Source organism: Solanum stenotomum, chromosome 7, assembly GCF_019186545.1.
Source record: "Solanum stenotomum isolate F172 chromosome 7, ASM1918654v1, whole genome shotgun sequence".
Classification (NCBI taxonomy): Eukaryota; Viridiplantae; Streptophyta; class Magnoliopsida; order Solanales; family Solanaceae; genus Solanum; species Solanum stenotomum.
The window spans coordinates 47,355,182-47,363,157 of NC_064288.1; the positions used below are offsets into that span (position 1 = coordinate 47,355,182).

A 7,976-nucleotide genomic window follows, 5' to 3' on the forward strand; every position below is an offset into this window, starting at 1 on the left:
GTTTTTATCAAAAACTTTTGATTGTATAAATCGTCCTAAAATTTCAACACGCATTTAACGATGGTTAGCATTTCATGAGCCACCGTAGCGTATTTCTTTTGGGCTTCGCCCCATTTCCCAGAATGAAATCTGATTAAATGTTCACTTTTATCGTTGGGATTAATTTGTTTCAAAATCTCGCCATAATCAATGTTAGACGCATTTGTCTCAATAATCTTTTGCCAAGCAGGGTTAGCAAGAGTTAAGCAAGGTAAAGATTGAACACGAAGTTTTATATTTTTTACCAAAGTTGTATGACTATCAGTCCGAGGAGATGTATGATCCTTTTTAAGCCTGTCCTATAAAGGGGCCAAATCACGAGATATTTTTTTTGTGAAATGGGGATATGTAATTTAAACTTCCCAAAAATCTTTGTGACTGAGTCTTGTCAGTGATCATATCAGGAAATTTTGATGCAAAGTCGATTGATCTTTGAATCGGGGTGACTTTCCCTTGACAAATATGATGTCCAAGAAAGCGAACATTAGTTTGAAATAAACTCATTTTAGGTTTAGAAATCACCAAACCATTTTGTATAACAATTTTCTTGAAGATGTCGAGATGCTTGATATGCATTTTAAGAGTTTTTGAATATACCAGAATATCATCAATATAAACAATGATAAAATCCAAAATATCATTCATGATTTTCTGAAATTCAGAAGGAGCATTTTCAAGCCAAATGGCGTCACATGCCATTCGTATTGTCCAAACGGGACATTAAAAGCAGTTCTATAAGCATGCTCTTGAAATATTTGGATCTGCCAATATCCTGATCAAATTTTGGAAATATATTGGCATCATATAATCTGGACAACAAATCTTTTTTGTTGGGAATAGGATACCTAATTCACTTTAAATATTTATTTAAAGGTTTATAATTGATAAGCAACTTGGGGACACCTCGTTCCCTTTCAGCCGCATTGTTAACATAAAATGCAGTACAAGACCAAGGTGATTTTGAGGGCTTTATCAAACCCTTTTGTAGCAAACTATCAATTTACTTTTTGTAGAATTCTACCAATTCGGCGTTCATCTGGCAAGGACGAGATTTGATGGGAATATCATTCTTAGAGAAGTTATCTTCATATGGAAGAGTAACGATATGCTTTTTTCGATTCCAAAAAGTACTAGGATGATTAGCACATATATCACTAGCAATTTGTTCGGAAATTAATTTAATTTTTTCCTGTACTTTTGTGGATTTTAAAGTATCAAATATATTCATACTAAATAATTCAAGTTGCAGAGAATCAACATGCTTTTGCTTCATATTAATTAAAGCATTAACATCACGAGAAAGTGGGTCAATGATAAAAGTATAACTAATATTCCTATCTTCATAAGTGGCAGAAAAACCTTTAGCATTTATGCTAGTAAAAGGATAAATAACATTTATAAAAGGGGTTCCAAGTATAATTGGAGGGTATAACTGATTTTTAATCAAGAAAAAGAAATGCGAAATGCAAACTTTATTTTGACAAATGCAAGTATTAGGCAATTTATACTTTATATCTAAAGCATGTTCAGAAGCAGATTTAACCATGTGAGTTGTCTTTTCAAAATATTTAGTTGGTACAAGACCTTCCCGAATGGAACTAACATTAGCTCCGCTATCAATCATAGCAATATCAATTATTGAAAAGCTATTATCAATTAATATGGTACATTTAACATACCATTTATGGGCAATAACAATTTGCATCATTCCTAAAAACATACCTTGTCTAGGATCAAGATTAACAGGTTTTTCAAGAGTCTTTTCTTCAACAATATTTTTACCTTTGTTGTTACCAGTTTCAATCTGAGTAATACGATGATCAAAAATCATTTGATTTTGTTTATTAGATCTAATCTCATTTTTCAAATTTTCAATTTCATTTTTCAAATCATCAAAAGAGGAATCTCTTGTAGAAATAGTTGGTTTATTGAGTATGTTATTAATTTCAGACAAAGAATAAGGTGCAGTATAATCAAATTCAAATTCATTCTTTTGTTTTTCTGAATATTTTGAAAAACTTGAACTAGCAGTATTACTAACAGCTAATTGAATAATTTTTTCACAAAGATTGTTATCGGTAACTTCTTTCAAAAGTTCTATCACATTATCAGACATAATAGTATTCAAATTCAGATCTTCAAATAGAGATTGTAATTTATAAAACTCATCATTTTCACAAGAGCAGATATCACCATGGCAATTATTACAAGCATTCATATTAACATGCTGATTATTATCAGATAAATCAGGCAACTCAATTTCTTCTTCAAAACCTGAATCAATCATAATCGGACTCAGAACCAGAAGTGTAAAGGAAGCTATAAACCTTATCATGAATATCTTCATCTAATTCTAAGGTCTTCAGCTTTTCTAGCTTACAGTTGGGTGCTATATGCCCGAAATTACCACACTTATAACACTTAATCTTGGCGAGCTCACGTTTAGACCTATTCTTGGTAAATCTATTAGACTTACGAAAGGCTCTTCTTTCGTCTTGCTCTTCCTTAGATCTATGTCTAGACCTTTTCTTTCTATAAGGTTTATCAGGATCTCTAGAATCTCTAGAATCCCTATGCTTCTTTTTTTTGCTATTAGCCGCAATCTCAGGTAAACCAAACTGGGTACAAAAGTCTCCTTTCTGAGATATTTCCTTGAGCTTATCAATCTTAAGCTGTCTGGAGAGTTTTAGTTCATTGCACAAGCTTATACCTTCCTAAGTAGAAACTCCTATAAACTTACCATAAGTATAATCTTTATACGGAATTTCTCCATGTTCATTTCTCAGAATCTTTCTAACTCGTTCGGCAAATAAGGGGGGAAGGCCATCTATAAACTTAGTTTTTCAATGCTCATAACTATTTTCGGATAGTTCCATCACCCTACTCATATAAGTTTCTTTATACCATCGAAATTCTCCCAAGGTTCTACATTGTAGACCATTTAACAGAATACGAACCATCTCATACTGATTGGTAAATCTACCATTAAAATGTTCTAGAATGGTTAAGACTAGGGTATAAACAACGTCTTCTTTATTTGCGACAAGATCCATGCCTAAGTTATCAACACCTTCACCACTAGATGTAACATTAATTATAGAAACCTTTTGCTCAAGGTTCATATAATTATCCCACCAACCTTTGAGTTGGCCAGTAAAACCTTCAATAATCATTTTGCAAATATTTCTATCTGTATTTTTAACATTTTTATAGATAGTTGCATACATCAGCATTCTATGATCAAGAATAGTTAAATGTCTATCATTCAAACCATCAAGATTCCATTCATAAATTTCAGACCCACTATAAGAGGTATTAGTTTGATTTCAGTCTCGTTCCTCTATAAGCACATCTTGAGGAGTTGGTCGAGAATAATAATAAGTTTGCATGCTGGGTTTATGAGCAAATTTAGTATTACCACTATTCTTATTGGGATAGCCGTGAAGTTTATTAAATTCTAAATAAATATGATTTTTAAAATCAAAAGTGTTTTCCATATCATCCGCAAAATTTTCAGACAAATCCATAGGTTTTACGCTAAAATAATTTTTATTAAGAAGTTCCTCGAAATCATACATCAATTTGAATTTAAAATATTTTATCTCATGAGGCCTCTGCACATGAGTAGACATAGTAAGAGCTTCGGAATTAGTTTTAGAAGTTGAAGCTTTATCAAAAATCTTTAAATCATTTTTTATTTGAATTATCAAAGCGGTTAATTCATCTAATTTCTTATCAAGAGAACCAATGTGTTCACCCAAAACTTTAACATAAAGTCCTTAATAATTATTTTGAGAATTCAAGTTATTAATTTCATTGATGTTGACTGCCGCAACATCTTCTTCAACAAATTTTTGAAAGGCAGTAAAACTAATACCAGTATTATTTGGTAGAATAAAAGATGTTTGAGGTGGATAAACAACCTTAATAATATTAGCAGATTCATCTTTATAAGATCGTTCAAGAACGTTGATGAATAAAGGTAGATAAGTGGTTATAAACCAAGGTACAAAATTCATAATTTGATTATGTAAAGCACAAGTTTCATAAAACTCTTGAGAAATATTATTTAAATCATCAGCACTATAATAAGCTGGTTCTATTTATCACTTAAAAATTCATTTTGAATGTATTTTCGTGCCAGTGAACCTGGACTAAAATCTATTTGGTGTACATTCATCAGTAAGTATCATTAGGATTAAAATCCATCTCGGATGCCGAAGGAATATCTTTATCAGAAATATCATAAGAAATATCATTTGCTTGAACAATAATCAAACGAGGATCAATTTTTATTTTATTAACACGTCGCTTATTTTGATCCTCAGAAATAGTCGAAGGTATACTAGGTAAAGAAGCAGCATGGTTACGAGCCAGACCATACACAGGATCAATCGGGGAAATATGATGAATAGCAGGCAATCTTCTATCAGAAAATTAATGTCTACTATAAGGAATATAATTAAATTGCATGCAAATCCTACCATCAAGATTTTGAGTAATATGAGAATACTCAGAATTAGTGACAACATCGGCCATCTGACTCGAAGAAATAACCGAATCCAGAGTCCAAGTAGTTGAAAATTTAATTTCTTCCCATTGTATAGGTCTTCTAGTAGTGACCTTAGATTCAGATGAAGATATTCATGATAAGGAACATATATATATATATATATATATAATAGGAAAGGTGATAGCGCCGTGTGGCAATACCACAAAATTCAATAATTCTAAGTTTTAATAAATAAAATGTAATTTAAATCTGTATTTTGAACTGATAATAATGATTTGGGAAGTTTAAATCGATTTTCTTTTTAAAATTCAAATTTGACAATTAAAAACAGTTATAAATTGGGAAGTTACCGATTCCAAATACAATTCGCTCTTCTCTTTGTTCAACATCTACTTCAGAGCACTTCTCCCTCTTCTTCGAGAGTAATAAGTTGAGACGGCACATGTAGAAGTACATTTGATTAAGTAGTAATACTATGCAGAGCAATTGGTGGCGAGACCAAAAGATAGTAACTTGATGACAACGTAGTGCATTGCAGATTCATATGATGATATGAAAAGTTATAACATCAATTATGGACAATGTTGTGTAATTAGAAGTGAGTTAATAATACTATTTTGGTATATATATATTTTATATTATTACCCTTATTTAGAAGTGACACTTCTAAAGGACTAACACAGCTTAAAACAATTGTACCTTGTGTTGAAAATGTGATAAGACATATAAGGGCATTTTTGGTATTTGTGAAGATTAATTTTGGTGCATTCATTGTAATAGAGACATATGTACTCTATTTGGTGAAAAGGACTAACACATCTTAAAATAATTGTACCTTGTGTTGAAAATGTGATGAGACAAATAAGGGCATTTTTGGTATTGTGAAGACTAATTTTGGTGCAGTCATTGTAATAGAGACATATGTACTTTATTTGGTGACACGTGTGTTCTCTTTTTATACTTAGCCAACCAAATATTATTTTATTAAAGTAATTTAATTTGTACTGTATAAGTGGGGTTCATATTATTACTAGATATGGGACCCCGTGCCAGCACGGGGCCCAATATATGTTACTGTTTTTGTTTTAATTTATGTGGTACATATGAAATTTGAAGTNATAAATCACCGTCAATGATTGCAGAAGTTATCCTTTTTTATTGTTCTACAATTTTGACAAGTTTAAGAAACAGACGCAACCTCTATTCTCTCAATTTTTCTCACCAATATTTGTTAAATAGTCACCAGAAATGTGCAGGTAACTGCTAAGAATCCCTTATATATGATGTCTTAATTTTATATGCATAATAAATGGGGTGACTAGATGTCACGACTCAAACCATCGTGATTGACACCCACACCAATGGCGTAGCCACATTGGGGTCAGGGTGTCCAATTGGACACCCTGAGTCAGAAAAAAAACCCATATATAAAAGTAAAATGATACACGAAATGATTAAATAATATATTTTGGACACCGTAAACATAACAAATTGTTATAGCCCAGTAGTTTCACCTCCTTGGAAGGAGGAAGTGCTCGTGTGTTCAAATCTCACTAGTTCTACTTGTTGTAAATAGCTTTTGTTATGCTATTTCTGGACATCCTTTATGAAATTCCTGGCTCCGCCACTGACCCACACTAACACTCCGGTGGGAGAACCATTACTACAACCCAAACTGACAACTCAAACATATACTAAGACATTTAAAGATACAGAAGCAGGTTTAAATAACCAAAAGAAATACGGAGTTCCCATAAACTCCAAAGGTTTAAACAAATAACTAACCAAACTAATGCGGAAGTCTTAACCCCTAGAACGTGAAAGTTATTGTACCAAAACTCTACGAACGACAAGTCTAAGAACAAGGGGTACAACCCCGAAACTAAACAAACACCTTTAAAAAATAGTCTGAGTCCAAAGAGAGTGGACTTAAACAAGAAAGATCCATGGAAGCCTGAAAGAATTGGCTCACCCTTGAATCCGGTCACGCTTAATAGTCACCTAGCTGAGGTCTATCAATAGCCGCCTGAAGATGCGCTGTACTCAACAAAGAACAAGCAAGGGCAGTACCAGTACACAACCACAGTGTACTGGTAGGATCACGCAGCTATCTCAATAAGTGAAGCACATGCAAGTAACCACAACATTATAAAATAGGCATATACCAAACATATGCAATATTAGTCATCTTTTCGGGATCAATGTAGCATTCCACATTCTTAACAATACACATTGGTTATCATTTTAGAGCAACATACAGTCTTCCAATATCAATCATCATTAAATATGAACGTAATCATCACAAATAGTACACAACACAATTCAATGGTCCTCTCACGGAACCCAATTCAATGGTCATCTCATGGAACACATACCCAAACTGTTAGTGTGCCGGATTGTGACACCCGTTCCAATGTCTATGTCGGTACGTGGCAATCGATCGAAGTTAGTGTGTCGGATCGTGACACTCGTTCTAATGTTTATGCCGGTACATGGCAATCGATCCAAGTTAGTGTGTCGGAACGTGACACCCACTCCATTCAACAAACCACAATCACAATCACAAAGTATATTCTCACAATCATACAACAAGAGGTGATTCATGGCATACAATTATTCAATTATCCTCATTTACGATTAGGTGATCAATAATGCAACATTCGTATACATACATGTATTATAATGAAGCAATTACAAACATATATCACACCAACATGAAATCACAATCATCACCTACCTCAAATCCAAGCTTGAATCCCCTATGGCACTTGAATCTTCTTTTTCCGGATTCTTTCCGCTTGTTCGTGGTCTAAAAACATATAATTAAAGCAAGGATCAATAAATGAGGCATAATTACCCGGATTATAATCAAAATTATCAACCCTAGGCCAAACACTTGATCCCCATACCTAGGTTACGATTTCTTCCACCATAAATCACAGATCAAAACCCTCCCCCATCGATAATTACCCAAGAAACTAAGTTCTATGGATCGAAAAGCAGATTCGGGGAGTGAAAACCTTAACTTTACCCTCAAGAATAGTGGAAAACTGTCAAGAAAACACCTGGGGTCACAAAGTCGAAAAGTGCAGAATAAAATGATTTTGGGGTTTATTTCCAACTTAAATCGCGATTGGCCCGCTACAGCAGCCCCGTTTTGGCAGCTTGCACGAAAACAGTGAGCAAATTTAAGAATTCCAAACCCCCATTTCATGACACACCTTCATCCCATGACACTCAGAAAATACTCGTTCACGCTAAGATCAGTTTCGGGAGTTCTACTCGCCTGAATTTGATTTCGTAAAGTAGTACGAATTCATTAATATCTTAGCTATGTACTCATGTAATGAAATTCATAATTAGATCTCTCATTCATTACCAGATTTCCCTAGACCTTACTGACTCCGATTTCGTCCAAATCTGG

General features: G+C 33.4%; 1 pseudogene; it reads right to left on the minus strand.

Moving 5' to 3' along the window:
* Positions 1-889: 889 nt before the first annotated feature.
* LOC125869968 (uncharacterized) lies at positions 890-3,566 on the minus strand (annotated as a pseudogene).
* Between the last annotated feature and the right edge of the window lie 4,410 nt (positions 3,567-7,976).